Below are 20,915 nucleotides of genomic sequence, written 5' to 3' on the forward strand. Positions count from 1 at the left end.
TAGCTTCTTATCAAGTGATCATTATGAATAGCTACTTGAAAGAATACTATGACTATTCATATAAATCTCTTTGATATATATTAATATGTTATCTAACTTCAAATTTTTTTCACATTACAATTTAATAGACTCCCATCTGGTGTGGTTTTACAATTTCTATACAGAAGGGACTTACAAGTGGCAATTAAGTGGGAAGTGAGGGTGGGGTCTTGAAACTGCTCTGTACTTTTAAGATTGAGGGCTGGGTGCAGTGGCTCATGCTTGTAATCCCAGCACTTTGGGAGGTCAAGGCAGGAGGATGGCTTGAGCCCGGGAATTTGAGATCAGCCTGGACAACATGGTGAGACCCTGTCTCTACAAAAAATAAAAAATGAGCTGGGCGTGGTGGCGCATGTCTGTAGTCTCAGCCACTCAGGAGGCTGAGGCTTAAGGGTAGCTTGAGCCCAGGATTTAAAGCTGCAGTGAGCTATGATTGTGCCACTGTTCTCCAGCCCGGGCTCCTGTGGGGGCCTGCCTTCACTCCTCCCTATCCTGTGATAAAGTCAACTGAATACTAAGTGCTTTTCAATCTTTTTTTTTTTCATAAATGATTTCTTTTTTACTACCCCATCCCATGATAAGGATAACTAAGTGCTTCTCAATCTTTTTTTCTTCATAAATTATTATTATTAGTGAGAAACAGGGTCTCACTTTGTTACCCATGCTGGTGTACAGTGGTGTGATCATTGCTTACTTCAGCATCAAATCCTGGGCTCGAGTGATCCTCCTGCCTCCCAAGTACGTAGGACTACACGCACAAGCTACCACTCCTGGCTAATTTTTAAGTTTTTTGGCAAGATGGGGTCTTGCTATATTGCCCAGGCTGGTCTTGAACTCCTGGCATCAAGCTGTCCTCTGACTTCAGCCTTCCAAAGCACTGGGATTACAGGCATGAGCCACTGGGCCCAACCCAAGGTATCAATGTTGATGGTTTTATGGTGTGAGCCTCCAAGATTGGAAACTTGGTAAAATAATATGGTGTTACATCTGCATTGTCATTGCTGCTGTCTGAATCACTTTACCTTGCAACATTAGAGTATCACTGGCATTTAACTTTAAAAGAAATTCAGGCTCAGCAGGCTTAAGTGACTGTACAAAACACACAGATAAGCAGCAGAACCAGGTCTACAACCTTGGTCTCCTGCTCATTACTCTTCCCACTGCATCAAGTTGTTCTCAGCTTAGAGATGGAGTCTTTAGGATCTGGAACAGTGTGGCTCAGAAGGAAGGTTCCTGGTACATTAAAAGGAGCCTTTTAACAGCATGAGCCTTTTCCTGCCAGAGAAGAGGAACAAAAAACTGGAGGGTTTGGGGGTAAAATGAGTCATCTCATCACTCAGTGAATCTGAGTATCTAGCTCCATGTTATGACAGCATATTTATCCAGAGTATGAACTGGCTTCTGCCCTACATGTGCCTGATACTGACCAGTGTTAACCAGGAAGAACGTTAGATCTCTGAGGAGGACAGAGAAGAGCTAGGCATGTCCTCCAAGTCTCCCCATACAAGTGGTTTGGAAGAGAATGTCTTCAATTTCTCAATAGGCATGTGATCTCAGAAAAAAGGTCCTGTGTCCCAAAGAAAGAGAAGAGTGCCTGCAGGAGCAGGCTGGCAGGCCAAGTGAGTGGAGGGTTTCAAGTCAAAGGCAGTCCTGAGTTTTCCAAGCCCAAAGGGAAACCAAGCTCGAGAAGAGACATGGAAAGTTAGAGCAAGGCCAGAGTGGGAGTGAAGGGGGAAGAAAGCAAAAGGAAAACTCATGTTGACAGACTGACTGACTAAAAAGGTTCATACATAAATGTGAAAAGAAGGCGAGTCTGACTTCTCCACTCAGGACCAGGGTAATGATGTAATCAGCGTAAGTGAGACAGAGTGGTCTGGCAAACATGCCAAGAATGCAGGCTGGGGGGGCCTGGGTTATTCCAGGTTGCCATGGTTTTTAGCCAAAAGTAATAGGGCCAGGCAGGGAAAGGAGGCAGCCTTATGCCTCCAGGATGTCAGTGCATACTCTGAGGTCCAGGACAAAGGAGTCTTGTTTGTTCCCTTACCATGTTGGCCAATGAGCACAGCTAGGCATAGAGTACAGTGTTCAAAGGCACAGGATCTGGAATTGGATAGCCTGGCGTTCAAATCCTGGCTCCTCGATTTACTTGCTGTGTGATTTTGGGCAAGTAACTTAATCTCTTGGTGCCACACAGTGTTCATCTATAGGCTAATCAGAGCACCTAACTGATAGGGTGATTGTGAGAATTAAATAAGATCTAGTCTGAGAGATGCTTAATCTAATGCCTGGTACAGAGTCAAAGCTCAATCTTTACCTATTCTTTTTCATAACAAAGTATGTACTGGGGAGAAACCAGAAAGACTAAAAGAAGTAGGAGAGTAGTCAACACTGATTTTGTATGTATCATAAAAATGTATTGAATGAATGAATGGGGAAGATGTGAAGACTAAAAATAGAGTCTGGGCCAGGCACAGTGACTCACAACTGTAATCCCAGCACTTTGGGAGGCCAAGGTGGGAGAACCATTTGAGGTCAAGAGTTTGAGACCAGCCTGGGCAACATAGTGAGACCCTATCTCTACAAAAAATACAAAAAAATTAGCCAGGTTTGGTGGTGCTCACCTGTAGTCCCAGCTACTTGGGAGGCTAAGACAGGAGGGTTGCTTGAGCCCAGAAGTTTGAGGTTATAATGAGCTATGATTGCACCACTGCACTCCAGCCTGGGTGACAGAGAAAGACCCTCCCTTTAAAAAAAAAAAAAGAATAGTTTGTACCATCAGTCTCAGAGAAGAAAGCAGATGAAGTCATCTGGAATACTTTCACCAAGGAAATGTTTGGTTTGAGTTGGGTCAGGATGGAGTGAGAAATTTTGAGCCCCCAAACTACCACCAGGAAAAAGGAGACACTCGTGTGACATAGATTTTCTTTTCTTTTTTCTTTTTTTTTTTTTTTTGAGACAGAGTCTCACTCTGTCACCAGGCTGGAATGCAGTGGTGTGATCTCAGCTCACTGCAACGTCCGCCTCCCTAGTTCAAGTGATTCTCCTGCCTCAGCCTCCCGAGTAGCTGGGATTACAGGCACACGCCACCAGGCCCAGCTAATTTTTGTATTTTTAATAGAGACAGGGCTTCACCATATTGGCCAGGATGGTCTCGATCTCTTGACCTCGTGATCCACTCACCTTGGCCTCCCAAAGTGCTGGGATTACAGGCGTGAGCCACCGTGCCCGGCCACGTGACATAGATTTTCAAATAAATGTTCATACGTGGAGACAATACCTTTGGTTTTTTTTATTTTTTATTTTATTTATTTATTTATTTATTTATTTATTTATTTATTTATTTATTTATTTTGAGATGGAGTCTCACTCTGTTACCAGGCTGGAGTGCAGTGGCACAATCTCAGCTCACTGCAACCTCCGCCTCCCAGGCTCAAATGATTCTCCTGCCTCAGCCTCCCGAGTAGCTGGGACTACAGGTGCCCGCCACCACGCCCAGCTAATTTTTTGTATTTTTAGTAGAGACGGGGTTTCACCATGTTGGCCGGGATGGTCTCGATCTCTTGACCTAGTGATCCACCCGCCTCGGTCTCCCAAAGTGGTGGGATTACAGGCGTGAGCCACCATGCCCGACCAATACCTTTGTTTTTAAAAAGCAGCAACTGTCACATTATAAAATATGACTCCAGAAAGGGCTGTGCCATTTACTGTCTGACCTAAGGCAAGTTGTTAAACTTCCTCACGCCTTTCCTCATCCGTAATCATACAGGGAATAATAATCATACCAACTTCACAAGGTTGTAATGGAGATCGAATCAATTAATCCGCATCAAAGTCTTAGAAAAGTGGCAGGCACAGTGTCACCTCTGTTTATCCTAGACCACAAAAGCCACCTCTGTGTGTCGTGCCAGTGTCACCAACTCACCCACCATCTACCACTTCATAAGAGCCGCCTTTAATATTCCACATATCTTCTTCTGATCTTTCCCCATGCAGATGTAGTCATAAAAACATTTATTTATTTCTCAGAGAAAGGCTTCCTCTGTAATAGTTTCTTATGACCTGCCTTTTCACCTAGCAAATTATGGCAAAGCGCTTCCCACTTGTCTGTCTCCAACACCTTCAGGGATCATGGTCACCCTCTCTGAGGATTCACTTTGGGTCTCAGTAGGGGTAGCCCGTGTTTCGGCAGATGCTTTCCATGTCTCAGCTGCTGCTTCTCACTCTCCCAGCCGTGCCTGCTTGCATGCCTGCTGCTCCCTTGCTGGCTCTGCAGGTCTGCAACCCTTCGGTGTGGGGCAGCTGCACCATGCTAACTCCCACAGAGGGCTCAATCAGGGAAGTTTTACTTTCTTCTATTGCTTATCTCTCAATTTTCCAAAATAGCACCAACCAAGACTGTGCATGCTTAACAGACTTTCTCAAAGGGTTAAGAGTAGCTGGGCGTGGTGGCTCACGCCTGTAATCCCAGCACTTTGGGAGGCCAAGGCAGGCGGATCACCTGAGGTCGGGAGTTCGAGACCAGCCTAACCAACATGGTGAAACTCCGTCTTTACTAAAAATACAAAATTAGCTGGGTGTGGTGGTGCATGCCTGTAATCCCAGCTACTCGGGAGGCTGAGGCAGGAGAATTGCTTGAGCCGACGAGGTGGAGGTTGCAATGAGCCGAGATTGCGCCATTGCACTCCAGCCTGGGCAACAAGAGCAAAACTCCATTTCAAAAAAAAAAAAAAAGAAAGAAAAGAAAAGAAAAGAAAAAAAAGGGGTGCCCCATGGCTCACACCTGTAATTCCAGCCCTTTGAGGGGTGGAGGCAGGAGGATTGCTTGTGTCCAGGCACTCGAGATGAACCTAGACAACATGGCAAAAAAACATGAGAAAAATAAAACCTTAAAATTTGTTAACTGTTTGTTGAATCCAAGTGGGTGAAAAAAGTATGCCCTTCCTAGGAAGTCATCTCATTGGCATACCCCAGCCTCATTCCTGCTTCCCAATTTTGGGGAACTTTCTCCTAGTCTCCCTCTGCCATATCCACGCCATTACTCAGGCAAAGTGGCAGCCCTCAGGAACAATTCAACCATCACAGGTAATTTGGTCAATAAGGTGCTTCAAAAAGATGTTTTCTTTTGAATGAGTTGTCATCATTTGAAAACCAGATTTTATGTATAAACCTAGATTTCCAGCTTCTGTTAAATGATGAAAAGCTCTGGCACATTCCTGTATGGCAGCAATTTAGAGGCTGAGCAGCTCTTGCTCCACATAGATGGGACATGTGTCCACCAGGTGGCCTTGGGCTCCACTGGTCTCTGGCATATGGCACTGGGTGGTATCACTTGTTTTTCTACCTGCCTGGCTCCTGTAGAAATTTTTCTTAATTTTTTTAGTATTTTGGAGACCAAGTCTTGCTTTGTCACCCCGTCTGGAGTGTGGTGGCACGATCTCAGCTCCCTGCAACCTCCACCTCCCGGGTTTGAGCGATTCTCCTGCCTCACCTCAGCCTCCTGAGTAGCTAGGATTACAGGCACCTGCCACCCTGTCCAGCGAATTTTTTTTTTTTTTTTTTTAGTAGAGACAGGGTTTCACCATGTTGGCCAGATTGGTCTTGAACTCCTGACCTCAAGTGATCTGCTCGCCTTGGCCTCCCAAAGTGCTGGTATTACAGGTGTGAGCCACCATACCCGGCCTCCTATAGGAATTTGAGTACATGCTTTCAGCTCCTCACATTCACGGAGAACCTGCCTTTCAATGCTCCTCTCCACCCAGATGGCTGCCATCCTCTGGATGAGCTTATGCCCATGAGGGCTATCTATAACCCACCTAAAGCCAAGGCCAGCTGGGTGAAAGCAACCTACTCTGGGGTGGCGTCCAAGAAGGAGGGTGCTGGGGAGGAGGACTCAGTTGAGAGAATCTGAAGATGTCGTACTGGGATGGAAAGGTGGAATCGTTGTGGGGCCCAGTCAAAGCCATTACTTGAAAGGGAAATAAAAAGCATGCAGGAAATCTAAGGAAGGAGGCAAGCAAAGGAAGGAAGCTGGTGAAATCGATGGCTGGGAGAGTTCGTGGAGACAGGATTTGGGGCAGGCTATGGCTCAGGTCATCTACGTCTTATTCCTGGGACAAGGCTTTTGAGGTTTTACTCACTATATGTGAACATCAAAAATCAAACTCCAATCTCGAGGCTTCAGACCACAGATGTGTAGCCTTTCTGCTTTCTTGTTGAGAATTTGAACCACGTCTACTAACCCCCTTTGCTTCATGAACTATCTTCCTGCTCACAGCCTGGATTCCACTGGTTATCAGTTTGCACTTGTGTGCTCTGCTCCTTCACAGAGTTCCCTTCCAACACCTGCCTCCAAACCTTCAACCTTCACTCACACGATAACTGCCTTTTCACCTAACACTTGGTCACCAAGCACAGTGGAGCCAACCAATGCCTCCCCCCATGCCCAGCATCACTAAGTCTGCTCCTGCACTGAGACTGGGATCTTAAAATGCTCCCTTGACCCTGCCTCTGATACGGGAGCTAGAAAGAAATTATTTAGGCAGACAGTAAGGGCAACAGAGCCTTCAGCAAGGTTTCCCTCTTAACAAAAAGCAGCTTCCAAATCATTTCCTTTTTAACAAAGAGCAGCCTGAAAAATCAAGCTTCGGAATAGATAAGCAAGCTGGAAGCTTGCACGGGTGAATGCTGGCAGCTGTGCCAATAGAAAAGGGCTACCTGACATGGAGGCTCCATCTTCCCTTTTCTTTGTCACCACATGTACAGTAAAGAAGCAGGCAACATGGTGCCGGCCAGGTACAGAACCTGTCTGCATGATAAAAGATTAGGGTGGGCAGCCAGCTTTTTCACGTGCTATGCAAACGGCACAACTAGTCCTAACCAGGTCTTCCCGTGCTATGCAAATAGCACACCTGGTCTGACCAATCTTTCATGCTCTATGTAAATCAGGCACCGCCTCCTCAAGCTTATCTGTAAAATTTCCTGCATTTCACCATGGAACTGGCAACCCATTTTTTCTGGGACCCCTCTCTGCAGAGTGCTCTTCTCTTTCTTTCGCCTATTAAACTTCCGCTCTTAACCTCACTCTGGTGTGTCTGCATCCTAGTTTTCCATGACCGTGGGACAATGAACCTTGGGTATTACCCCAGACAAGTGATGCTGCTTCACCTCCACCTTGTCTACAACTACATTCATCTCATTTCTGTCCCTCTTATCTCAGAAGGTTCTTGCTTCTGTTCCCAGGACCTCATCTTCTCTTATCTCTCCTAGGACTTTGCTCTTTCAATAATCCTTTCTGTCTCCTACATTTTCAACTTTACCCTCTCTCCTGGGTCCTGCCCAGACCATAAACATATCCACATTTCTCTCATCTTTGAAGAAAAGTGCCCAAGAACTTCGGTGGAAATGACCACAAAATGATAACATTCAGGGTTCTAAGGAAGGAAGGAGAGAAATCAGCAAGATAAAGAAAAATGGGCTGCAGGAAAGTAGACTTTCATGAACTCAGGGTTTTGGCAAGAAAAAGCCAATGGGAACGAAATCTGAGGGACAAAGGATCCGAGTGAACAGGATGCCCTTTTCACATCCTATGCTGAATTTGTCATGCTACCCTTCTCGTGTATAGGGCGGTGTCGCTCACATGGAATGTTTCTTCCAAATCCCACTGCGGTCCAGTGAGTTAGGCAGGGGTGAGATTGGGTGGGTGAGCAGGGGCTTCGGGGACTCCAGGAGGAGCTGGCACTGAGCTGGGGGGAGCCCGACAGGCACCTCAAGAAAGAAGGGAAAAGATATCCCCAGTGGCTGTGGCCAGCGGGGGAACCAGAGAACGGACAGAGTCTCAAGGTGTCTGCAGGAGAGATCATTTGCGTGGGAAAAGTGCGGCTGAAACAGGTTTCCTTAGACCTGGGAGTTCCTGTAGACAGAAATAAACTTATCTTTATGCATAGGGATCATTGAAAGAAGAAAATGATGGTATTAGCAAAAAGTTTGTGAGACAAAAAGGAAAAAAAGCCAGTCTTCAGTTTGTAAGATCAAAAGAGAGGACCTCGGGAGCCAGTCTTCTCCAGGAAATGTTGAGACAAAAGCACAGACATTTTATGAAAAGAAGTCCAGGACCATCTGAACAGAGCAGAAATCCCTCTTGATGAAGCTCTGGAGGTGAGGCCAGTAGGCTTACCACTACTTACAGGCCTTTCCCCGCTATTTACCAACTGAGTGATCTAGAGCCTCCTGATACCTTTTTGTTGTTGTTGTTGTTGTTGTTTGTCTGCTTTTTGAGACAGGGTCTCATTTTGCTACCCAGGCTGGAGTGCAGTGGCATGCTGCAGCCTTGAACTCCTGGGCTCAAGCAATCCTCCTGCCTCGGCCTCCCAGAGTGCTGGGATTATAGGCGTGCACCACCATGCCTGGCCTACACGTTGGTTTTCTTCACCTCCATAGTCCACCAGCCAGGCTCTCTTGCAGGCATAACAGGAATCAAATGTGACAGCACATGGGAAAGTGCTTTGGGAATGGCAAAGCCTTAAGCAGCTGTAAGCCACTGACACTGACAATGGTGGGAACTGGTAAAGAACATTCTAACAGCCCCCGCACTCAGCTCAAAAGGGCCATGTGGGACTAGACAGGAAGATGGTGAGTCCGCCCAGCAGGGTGAAGCTCTGAAGGCTAGGGGAAAACAAGGAACAGTTTTTTAAAGCTGCACAAGGGAACTACCATCTGCATTAATAACATGAACCCGGATTTTTCTTTCTTTTCTATTTGTACAAATTTGTGGGGTGCATGTGCAATATTATTTACATGCATTGATTGCGTAGTGGTCAAGTCAGGGCTTTTAGTGTATCCATCACCTGATAAATGCAGATTTTTCAAGGTGGACCTTGTCAGGGGATTCTCCACTGGGGATTTCCTTCTTGGTCACCTCAGAGGACCAGGGTTAGATTTTATTTAAAGAAGACTGCAGAGTTCTTACAAGATGAAATCTCCATCTCATCAACAGGGAAAGGATGACTCAAGTAATTACAAATCTACTGTGCATATAGAGAAAAGGCTGCATTTGATGATGGAGAGAGCACAGGCATGACATCCTAGCTGACCTAGGTTCATATATGCCCTTTGGTAGCTATGTGGTGCTGAATTCATAGCTCATCCACTCTCTGCCTATCAAATGGGGGCAATAAAGCTGATCTCAAAGGATGAAGCTGCACAGCACAGACAGGGCTCCTCAGTATCATACATGCCAAGTCCAACAGTTCCTGGGATGCTGGGTAGTGAACAATGAAGCTCTGTGATGAGCAAATTTTCTTGAACCAATTTAATTTCTGTCTGGAGAAACAAGACCAGAGGGAGATCATGCATCTGGGATGGTGGTTCTCAAATGGGGGTGATTTTCTCCCCCAGGGGACATATGGCAATGTCTAGAGACATTTTTGTGACAACTTGGGGGTGGTTGCTACTGGCATCTAGTGGATAAAGTCCACAGATGCTGCTAAACATCCTACAATGTGCAGGACCGCCTTCTACAATCAAGAATTATCTGGCTCTAAATTTCAATAGTGTCAGGGCTAAGAAACCCTGGTTTGGCCTAAAGCAGAGTTTTTGTTGTTCTTCCCTGATATGGTTTGGCTGTGTCCCCACCCAAATCTCAGCTTGAATTGTAGCTCCCATAATTCCCACGTGTTGTGGGAGGGACCCAGTGCGAGATAATTGAATCATGGGGCTGGTTTCCCCCATACTGTTCTCATGGTAGTGAATAAGTCTCATGAGATCTGATGATTGTATAAGGGGGTTTCCCTTTTCCCTTGGGGCTCTTATTCTCTCTTGTCTGCTGCCATGTTAAGACATGCCTTTTGGCTGGGTGCAGTGGCTCAGGCCTGTAATCCTAGCACTTTGGGAGGCTGAGGCAGGCTGATTGCCTGAGGTTAGGAGTTCGCAACCAGCCTGGCTAATATGGTGAAACTGCGTCGCTATTAAAAATACAAAAATTAGCCAGGTGTGGTGGCGCATGCCTGTAATCCCAGCTACTCGGGAGGCTGAAGCAGGAGAATCGCCTCAACCTGGGAGGCAGAGGTTGCTGTGAGCCAGGATCGTGCCATTGCACTCCAGACTGTGAGATAAAGCGAGACTCCGTTTCAAAAAAAAGATGTGTCTTTTGCCTTCCGCCATGATTGTGAGGCCTCCCCAGCCACGTGGAACTGTGAGCCCACTAAACCTCTTTTTCTTTATAAATTACCCAGTCTCAGGTATGTCTTTATCAGCAGCATGAAAACAGACTAATACATTCCCACAGTATCTGTCAATAAGCCAAGTGGACCCAGCTGCATATGTGGAGTTGTTCATGCTCTGAAGCAGTCGGTAAGGAGAAATATTCACTGGTGATTCAGATGTTAGCTTAGGGGTGTTAACAATCCCTGTCTGAGGCTGGAGTAATTAATTCAGAATATGTTTATTGGTCACAGAGGACACCAAGTTGGGAGGACTTGTTAGCACACTGGAGGAAGGAAATCATGTCCTAAGTTACCTCGACAAACAAGAGAAGTGGTTTTCTAAGAGTAGAATGAAATTCTTAGTGGGGAAAAACTGGTTGAGACGTTAGGGTCATAGGAATGACCTGATGGCCACCAGAGACTAAAACATAAACATGGCCCGTGGTCTAGACAGTGAGAGACAAAGGTTGAGACTGAACCTTTCAGTATTCCTCAGACCCAACGAGGCCGTTTTAAAGTCTTCAGTGTAAGGCCCTGCATTTTAAGAAGAGACATGGAGAAATCCACAGAAAAGCCAGAACAATCTCTGGAAAATAAAAAGATCTTCCGAAAACAGACAAAAGAGTTTGAGTTATTTAACGTGGAAAAGAGGTTAAGTGTGCCTTGATTTGAGCATGAGAAAGATTATCACAAAGAGAAAAATGGCCAGCTGTTTTCCATCTCCATGGAGGAGCAAATTATACGAAATAGGCTGTGATTGCAGCACAAGGGTGGTTATGAATAAGAAAGCATTCCTAATTGGAACGTGGAACAGACTTCAGAGGAAGATGGTTCAGTTCCCTTTACTCAAGTTTGCTTTTTAGCAACTTTCGTGTATTTTTTATACATGAAGTGTTGACCTGACCACAGACAGGAGACTGGACATAACTTCCTGGGCCCCTAGTTTTATCGTTCTTTCTGCCTATGTCTTCACAAGGCCCAATTAACTAGCTGATGAGTGAAAAATTCAGTTGTTTTGCTGTATGGCCTTATACAAGGTAATTGTCTAACAACTCATTGATAGATTTTCATCTATTCGTTTATTAAATTGACTAGTTGTTTTAGGTTCATTTTGACACAGGCTATAATTTTATAACATTCATTTTACTCACAGAACTTGGACATGAACCTATAAACTATATTATGCTTGTGGGTCATCAAGTAGACCTTGTATTGATCTTAATATTAAATAGCTCAGTTTTATAAGCCAGTAGATTCTTGGATGCTGATACCAGTATGCACTTGATATGGTTTGGCTCTGTGTCCCTGTCCAAATCTCATGTTGAACTGTAATCCCCGGTGGTTCTAGTGGGAGGTGATTGGATCATGGGAGTGGATTTCCCCCTTGCTGTACCCATGATGGTAAATGAGCTCTCACTATCTGGCTGTTTGAAAGTGTTGGGGCCGGGCATGGTGGCTGGTGGCTCACACCTGTAATCCCAGCACTTTGGGAGGCCGAGGTGGGTGGATTCCTTGAGGCCAGGAGTTTGAGACGAGGCTGGTCAACATGGCGAAACCTCATCTCTACTAAAAATACAGAAGTTAGCCAGGCTTGGTGACGCATGCCTGTAGCCTCAGCTACTTGGCAGGCAGAAGCAGGAGAATCGTTTGCACCCTGGAGGTGGAGGTTGCAGTGAGCCGAGATTATGCCACTGCACTCCAGCCTGGGCAACAGAGGGAGACTCTGTCTCAAAAAAAAAAAAAAAAAAGAAAGAAAAGAAAAGAAAAGAAAAGAAAAAAGAAATGGCTGGGCGCGGTGGCTCACGCTTGTAATCCCAGCACTTTGGGAGGCCGAGGTGGGCGGATCACGAGGTCAGGAGATCGAGACCACGGTGAAACCCCGTCTCTACTAAAAACACAAAAAATTAGCCGGGCGTGGTGGCGGGCGCCTGTAGTCCCAGCTACTCGGAGAGGCTGAGGCAGGAGAATGGCATGAACCTGGGAGGCGGAGCTTGCAGTGAGCCGAGATTGCGACACTGCACTCCGGCCTGGGCAACAGAGCGAGACTCTGTCTCAAAAAAGAAAAAAAAAAAAAAAAAAGAAAAGAAAAAGGAAAAAGAAAGTGTGCAGCACTTCCCCCTTTGCTCTCTCTCTCTCTCCTGACATGTGAAGATCTGCCTGCTTCCACTTTGCCTTCCACCATGATTCTAAGTTTCCTGAGGCCTCCACAGAAGCAGAAGCCTGGACAGCCTGCAGAACTGTGAGCTGATTAAACCTCTTTTCTTTATAAATTACCCAGTCTCAGGTAGTTCTTTATAGCAGTGCAAGAATTGACGGATACTCACTCTGATGTAATCTGAACCAGTCATTCAGACCTGAGTAAAGAAAGTGAAGAAATAGTTCCAGGCCTTTGGGAGGCCGAGGCGGGTGGATCACGAGGTCAGGAGATCCAGACCATCCTGGCTAACATGGTGAAACCCCATCTCTACTAAAAATACAAAAAATTAGACAGGCGTCGCGGTGGGCGCCTGTAGTCCCAGCTACTTAGGAGGCTGAGGCAGGAGAATGGCGTGAACCCAGGAGGTGGAGCTTGCAGTGAGCCAAGGTTGCACCACTGCACTCCAGCCTGGGCGACAGGGTGAAACTCCATCTCAAAAAAAAAAAAGAAATAGTTCCAGGCTTTCAGTTTGCTCCAAGAGTGTGCTCTTTGTATCAAGAATATATTATCGTATTAATGTTGAAGCCAAACATCTGAGTTTGAATGTGGCAGGTGGGGGGTTGCAAAAGAAGATGTGATCCTGCTGTTTCTAGCATTGTACAGAAATCAATCTATTCCATATTCAAGCGAATTTGCTGAATTGCTGATCAAAAAGGACTAAATCCATTAAAACCTTATGTCCTATGCTGCAGGGGCATTAACCTTGTGTGCTTCCTGGGATTCTCTTGTGCATCGATTTTAACTTTTTTATGTGGACACCCTAAGTGGGAACTGGAGCATAGATTGGCATCATCATCCATTAAATGTTTAGCTTCTTTGTTAAACAATGTTCCCCTGCAAATGTTCACATTGTAAACACCAATAACCACTAGATCCCTTGTGTTCTTAAAAGGCATAGAAAATTGTAGAATTTTTTATGTGAATACAAAATGGCTCACATTCAAAGAGCAATAAGCCTTATCAAGGCAGAATTCTACAGAAGGTCTTTTTACTTGATTTTGTCCCGGTAGCAGTAGAGCAGGTTATCCCCTAACAGCTGATCTCCATTTCTTTGTTTAATAACATAGCCTCTGAGTCTTAGCCAGATCCACGACTGTTCCACTAAAGACTATTTTCTAGCCTCCCTTGCACTTGGTTGAGGTTAGAAATACATTTGAACTGATGTAGGCACATGTGATCTGGGAAAAAGTGATAAGTACCACTTCTGGTCCATGACCTTAAAGGAAAAGGATAACACCCTCATTTCTTCCTTCTCCCCTTTCTGCAGGCTGGGATACAGCTATGATGGCAGGACCTGGAGCAGCAATCTTCAACCATGAGGTGGAAGACTTCTGTTGAGGATAATGGAAAATCAAGGTGGAAGAAATTTGAATTTCCATGATTGTGGAGCCCCCGCATTAGCCTTGGACTGTTGATGCTCTGAATTACAGGACAGAAGATAAACTTCCACTTGTTTAAGCTACTGTTATTCTAACCTTTCTAACAGTAGCCAAACTAGTATACTAACTAATATCCTAACCCTTTGGGCACTAAAATCTTAACTTTAGTAATTTGCATGTTCTTTTTTTAAATTTTTTTAAAATACATTTTTTGTAGAGATGGGGGGTCTTGCCATGTTGCCCAGGCTGGTCTTTAACTCTGGGCTCAAGTCATCCTCCCACCTCAGCCTCCCAAAATGCTGGGACTACAGGCATGAGCCACTGTGCCTGGCCCTAATTTAGATGTTTTTTCATTCAGTAGAAAAAATATGTTGTTCCAGATAGATAGACAGACAGACAGACAGACAATACACACACTCATACAAACACTTGAGAGATATATTAACTAGGGACTTAGAGGATCACTGCAGAACTGGTTGTAAAGAACTCAACCCACACTCTGCAGTGTGAAGTATATACAACTCATTTTATTTATTTATTTATTTTTGAGACGGAGTCTTGCTCTGTCACCCAGGCTGGAGTGCAGTGGTGCAATCTTGGCTCACTGCCTCAGCCTCCTGAGTAGCTGGGACTACAGGTGCCCACCACCACGTCCGGCTAATTTTTTGTATTTTTAGTAGAGATGGGGTTTCACCGTGTTAGCCAGGATGGTCTTGATCTCTTGACCTCGTGATCTGCCTGCCTTGGCCTCCCAAAGTGCTGGGATTACAGGCGTCAGCCACTACACCAGGCCCATTTTATTTTTTTATATAGAATGTTCTAAAGGCTATAGAGTGAATGATAATGAACTCTAGTGAGGAGGCAAAGAGCCCAAGTTCTGGAACCAGACAGACCAGCTCAATGACCAGGGGCAAGTTACTTAACCTCTGAGTGTCCAGGTTGCCCCATCTGTGCAAAGCCGGGACCATGAGGATGACCTGAGATCGTACAGGTAAGATGCTTAGAACCAGACATTAGTGCCTGGCACATACCAAGCACTGAATAAATATTAACTACTACTATTATTATTAGTTACATTAATTAGCCAGTAATGATGCTATAGAAATGTGACTAATGGAATAATTCTAGACTTCTCTTGATCTATTTGTATGTATCAGACATGGTCTTATTCAAGACATCTAGTCAAAAATGTTTACTTCTGGCTGGGCATGATGGTTCATGCCTATAATCCCACACTTTGGGAGGCCAAGGCAGGAGGATCACTTGAGCCCAGGAGTTCAAGACCAGCCTGGGCAAAATAGCAAGACCCTGTCTCTGCAAAAACCAAAAGCATTAGCTGGGCATGGCGGTGTGCACTCGAAATCCCAGCTACTGAGAAGGCTGAGGCGAAAGGATCACTTGGCCCAGGAGTTTAAAGTTACAATGAGCTATGATTGCACCACTGCACTCCAGCCTGGGTGATCCAGCAAAGCCCTGGCTCTAAAATTAAAAACGGAAAAAAAAGGTCTACTCTTGCCTGGAATGCCTTATTAACGAATCCTAATCTTGGTTTATGTGCATCCTCCAGGTAGTATCTGAAATAATACAACATCGTCTCTTTGTAAATTGATTTCCAAAGGAAGTTTGAACAATAGCAATAAAAGTTTAGATATAGTTGTCTCTCTCACTGGAGCCATCATCTCTGGTTTCTCCTTGCTGTGGACAAGGCTGTAATTTATCCTTCTCTCTGATGACCACAGTCATCTCTGCTCATGGCAGTGAGGGCTTGGAGAAGTGGATTTACTGAGCAGTGAATGAAGTTTAACCTTCACAGCCTTTCATTTGGTTGGGCCCATTCTAAAGCTCCAAGCATTCCCTGCCAGGATTGCAAAGACCATGGAGCCAGTCCCGGGGCTGCAGGCAGGGTGGATAGGCTCTTTGCATCATAGGCACAGCCACCCAGTGCCCACCTGCTGTTGGTGGACCTCAAGGAGCATTCTAGTGCTATCTCTGACCCCAAGAAGGAAGGTTTGAACGAGATGCCGCTCTGTTCCCTGCTCAGAGGCTACTACAGCCAGGTTTCATGGCCACCCCAGGACTAGCAGGAACATGGAGTGGCAAGGAGCTGGCTGAGCTGGACCGGCTGCTGTCAAAGACACTGTTTGATTGGCCTCGTGTGGTGGCGCATGCTTGTAGCCCCCAGCTACTCTGGAGGCTGAGGCGGGAGGATCTCTTGAGCCCAGGGGTTTGAAGCTGCAGGGAGCTATGATCATGCCACTGTACTCCAGCCTGGGCCACAGAGCGAGACCCTGTTTCTAAACAAAATACACTGTCTGAGCAAGAAACCATAGAGGATGTTGGAGGAGGAGCATTGCCAACAAAGAATTCTGAAGCACAAAGAAACTTTTCTAAACTAACATTGGCCAGGCAAGGTGGCTCATGCCTGTAATCTCAGCACTTTGGGAGGCCAAGGCAGGTGGATCACCTGAGGTCAGGAGTTCAAGACCAGCCTGACCAACGTGGTGAAACCCCGTCTCTACTAAAAATACAAAAAATCAGCCGGGCATGGTGGTGAGAACCTGTAATCTCAACTATTCAGGAGGCTGAAGCAGGAGGATCACTTGAACACGGGGAGCAGAGGTTGCAGTGAGCCGAGATCGCACCATTGCACTCCAGCCTGGGCAACAAGAGCAAAACTCAGTCTCAAAAAAAAAGGAATAAAAATAAAAAAATCAACATTAGGAGAAAAAAAACATGCAAGAGGAAAGCCAGGATTATCTTTCTATTCTCTAAAATAACTATTTTACAATTGTTATGTGAACAGGTAAGACAGAATGCAGTCAAAATTGTAGGAAAATATAGTGTTCTTGAGGTGACTTAGGTAGGTTAACTAGCAGAGAAAATATTATGTTATTTTAATGGATTTTGTGGTGTTTGTGGTATTTGTCAGCTTTTTAAAAATTTGTCAATACTCATTTCATACCTAAGCTTGTACTTGTAATTTTGTACTCTTTTCCTTAACGAGCCTCTCTGAAATTGGGTAAGCTGTGACACCCACAACAGCTGAATTTTCCCCCAGGAGAGAGTTTACACCCACTCCAGTGAGAAAGCTTTTTTGTTGGTGTTTTAGCTGAAGACTGACTGGCCATGTTGAGTGACACTTTCTGGGCAATGTCATTAATCGGCCCCCAGGAGCAGGAACTCCAGCATCCGTGGAGAATCAGTTGATGCACAGTTCCGGGTGCCTTGCACAAGGATTAGTGATTCATCTCCAGGGGGTAATGAAAGTGAATGTGGTGTTTCCTTTTGATTCCTTCCAGTTCGCTTTCCAAATATCATGAATGTGCAGTTACTTCCTAACGATAACTGAAAGGTCAAGAAAAGAGCTTTCACTTTTGGCCTTTCTGGCCTCAAAACCTCAGTTGGCTAGTCTAGTTGCATTGGGTGCACTGACTGTGGTCTGGGAAAGTCACTGTCTCATCTCCTACATGCCCCTTTCATGCTTCTCTGCTCCACGACATGAGATGTTGGATGGAGTAAGGCAGTTCCATTTCTAAACCCAGCAAAGGAAATAGGCTGAATTTTAAAGATGATCTTGGCTAGTGTTATCCCCTTCCCTTGGAAATGAAGCTGGAGGGGGTGGGGAGGAGGTGACGATGGGTCAAAGGTGGAGAGAAGGATGCAGCCTGCTTGTGGACCACGGCATGTCATTCCCCACTGCTGTGACCGAGTCCAAGACACAGAATCTCTCACGTGAACCTTTGTGATACTTAGAGTTCCCCAGACGAGGCTTGCCCCTACCCCCAGCCCAGTCTCCATGGAAGGGCCAGAGCTGTTTTTTATAATAAGATCATATCACGCTTCTGCTTAAAATCCTCCAGTGGCTGCCCATGGCAATGACAACAAAAGGCACACTCTATACTGTGGCCTAGGAGACCTCCCAGTGTGGCCACTGCTTCTGCTTCTGCTTCTGCTGACCACACATCCCCCACAACCCAGTCCCAGGCCAGTCTGCGCTTTAGCCTCTCTCCCTCCCTCCCTTCCTTCTTTCCTTCTTTCCCTCCCCCTTTTGTCTCTCTGCCTTTCTCCCTTCCCTCTCCTCCCCTCCCCTCTCCTCCACACCCCTCTTCTTCCATATTTTTCTTTATAACAGCTTTGTTGAGATATCATTCACATACCATACCACCTATGTAAAGTATGCAATTCAATGATTTTTAGTATATTTAGAGTTGTGCAACCAGCACAATAAATTTTAGAACATTTTCATCACTCTGAAAAGAAACTCTGTACCCATTAACATCCCTCTTATTTACCCTATTTACCCAACCCTCCCCAACCCCAAGCCCTAGGTTACCACTCATCTATTTTCTGTATTTATAGATTTGCTTATTCGTATATTCCTTCTAAATGCGGTAATACCATATACAGGCTTTTGTGGCTGGCTTCTCTTACTTAGCATAGTATTTCTGAGGCTCATTCATATTGTAGCATATGTCCGAATTTTATTCATCTTGCTGAATAATATTCCATTGTATGGGTATTCCACATTTTATTTATCCATTCATCAATTGCTGGACATTTGGATTTTTTCCATGTTTTGGCTATTATGAATGATGTTGCTATGAACATTTGTGTGTAAGTTTTTGTGTAGACGTATGTCTTCAATTCTCTTAGGTAAACACCTAGGATTAGAACTGCTGGAGCTTGTGATAACTGTATGGTTAACATTTTGAGGACTGACAGACTCTTCCAGAGTGGCTGAACCATTTTACATTCCCACTAGCAATACAGAGTATCAGGGTTCCAACTTCTCTACACTCTCATCAATATTTGTCTTTTTAAAAATAGTCATTCTAGTGGGTGTGAAATGGTATGTCATTGTGGTTTTTATTTGAATTTCCCTCATGTTATGCATCTTTTGTTGTGCTTATTGGACATTTTGTATATCTTTCTCAAAATATTTGTTCAGATCCTTAATCCACTTTTTTTCTTCGACAGTCTTGCTCTGTGGCCAGGCTGGAGTGCAGTGGCACAATCTTGGCTCACTGCAACCTCTGCCTCCCGGGTTCAAGTGGTTCTCCTGCCTCAGCCTCCCGAGTAGCTGGGACTACAGCTGCCTGCTACCACAACTAGTTAATTTTTGTATTTTTAGTAGAGGTGGGGTTTTACCATGTTGGCCAGGCTGGTCTTGAACTCTTGACCTCAAGTGATCCACCTGGCTCGGCCTCCCAATGTGCATGGATTACAGGCATGAGCCACTGCGCCCAGCCTATTGACCCATTTTTTAAATCGGGTTTTCTTTTTGTTGTTGAGTCATGAGAGTTCTTTATATATTGTGGAGACTAGACCCTTATCAGACATATGATTTGCAAGTATTTTCTCCCATTCTGTGGGTTGTCCTTTCACTTTTGATGGTGTCCGCTGACGCAAACATTTCTAATTTTTATTAAGTCCAATTATCCATTTTTTCTTCTGTTGTGTATGTTTTTGATGTCATCCTAAGAAAGCTTTGCTTAAACCAAGGTTATGGAAACTTACTCCTACATTTTCTTCTAAGAATTTTATAATTTTGGTTCTCACATGGAGGTCTATGATTTGTTTTGAGTTAATGTGTGAATATGATATAAGGGTCCAACTTCATTCTTTCGCATGTGGATATCCAATTGTCCCAGATCCTTTTGTGAAGGACTATTCTTTCCCCCATTGAATTGTCTTGGCATTCTTAGCCACGTCACTTTCTATTCCCCCATTTAAACAATGTAATAGATTATATTAGAATAGACAATATCAAAGTATAGTTAATCATGGACTCTGAAGCCAGACCTGCTGTACTGAACCTCCACAGTGTGACCACTTACTCTAGCTATGTGGCCTTTGGCAAATCACTTCTCTGTGCCTCAGTTTTTACACCTGAATAATACGTTCTTCATAGAGCTATTGTAAATATTAAATGAGTTAAAAAAATTAAATGGGTTGGTATATGTAAAGCACTTAAGATCAGGTGTGGTGGCTCATGCCTGTAATCCCAGCACTTTGGGAGGCTGAGGCAGGGGGATCACTTGAGCTCAGGAGTTCAAAACCAGCCTGGACAACATGGCAAAACCCCATCTCTATAAAAAACACAAAAATTAGCCAGGCATGGTGGTATGCACCTGTAGTCTCAACTACTCAGGGGGCTGAGGTGGGAGGATTGCTTGAGCCCTGGAGGTGGGGGTTGCATTGAGCCGAGATCATGCCGTGACACTCCAGCCTGAGCGATAGAGCCAAATCCTGTCTCAAAAATAAATAAATAAAGCTAAAAAGCACTTAAAACAATGCCTGGCAGGTGATAAAGACCTCGTAAGTATTTCGCTATATAATTTCTGCAAAAAATTTTTGCTCACAGTTTCTGCCATTGTGAAGAAAATGTTTATGAATCTGAATCACAAGGTATGATTTGTTTCTTATTGACCATGTTTGTATCAGTAGATTGCTAAAATAATGCCACATAACAATCATAAAAATCTTGGTGGCACACAGCATAAGGCATTTATTTCTCTTTTTTTCTGAGACAGATTCTTGCTCTGTCACTAGGCTGGAGTGCAGTGGCACGATCTCAGCTCACTGCAACCTCCGCCACCCGGGTTCAAGTGATTCTCCTGCCTCAGCCTCCCGAGTAGCTGAGACTACAGCTGCGAGCCACCATGCCCAGCTAATTTTTGTATTTTTAGTAGAGACGGGGTTTCACCATGTTGGCCAGGATGGTCTCCATCTCTTGACCTCATGATCCTCCCACCTCGGCCTCCCAAAGTGTGAGGCATTTATTTCCCATGAGTTTGGGGGTGGCTGGGCAGCTCTGCTGATCTCATCGGGGCTCACTCACTCCTCTGTGGATCAGCTGATAATCAGCTAATCTAGGCTGGGCTTGGCTGAGCAGGTCTGCTTCAAGCTTCAGGTCTTGCCAAGCTTGGCTCCTCATCACTGGACTTGGTTCTGCTCCACATGTCTTCCATTTGGGCCTAGTCTAAAGGGTAGTAGCTTCCTGGGGGAAGCTCTTCTTATCATGACATTAAAGGCAGGCACAAAAGGGCAAACTTAATCCTCTAAGCACATTTGAAGTCTCTGCTTGTCTTGTGTCTGCTA

The sequence above is a fragment of the Nomascus leucogenys genome, chromosome 10, assembly GCF_006542625.1.
Source record: "Nomascus leucogenys isolate Asia chromosome 10, Asia_NLE_v1, whole genome shotgun sequence".
NCBI lineage: Eukaryota > Metazoa > Chordata > Mammalia > Primates > Hylobatidae > Nomascus > Nomascus leucogenys.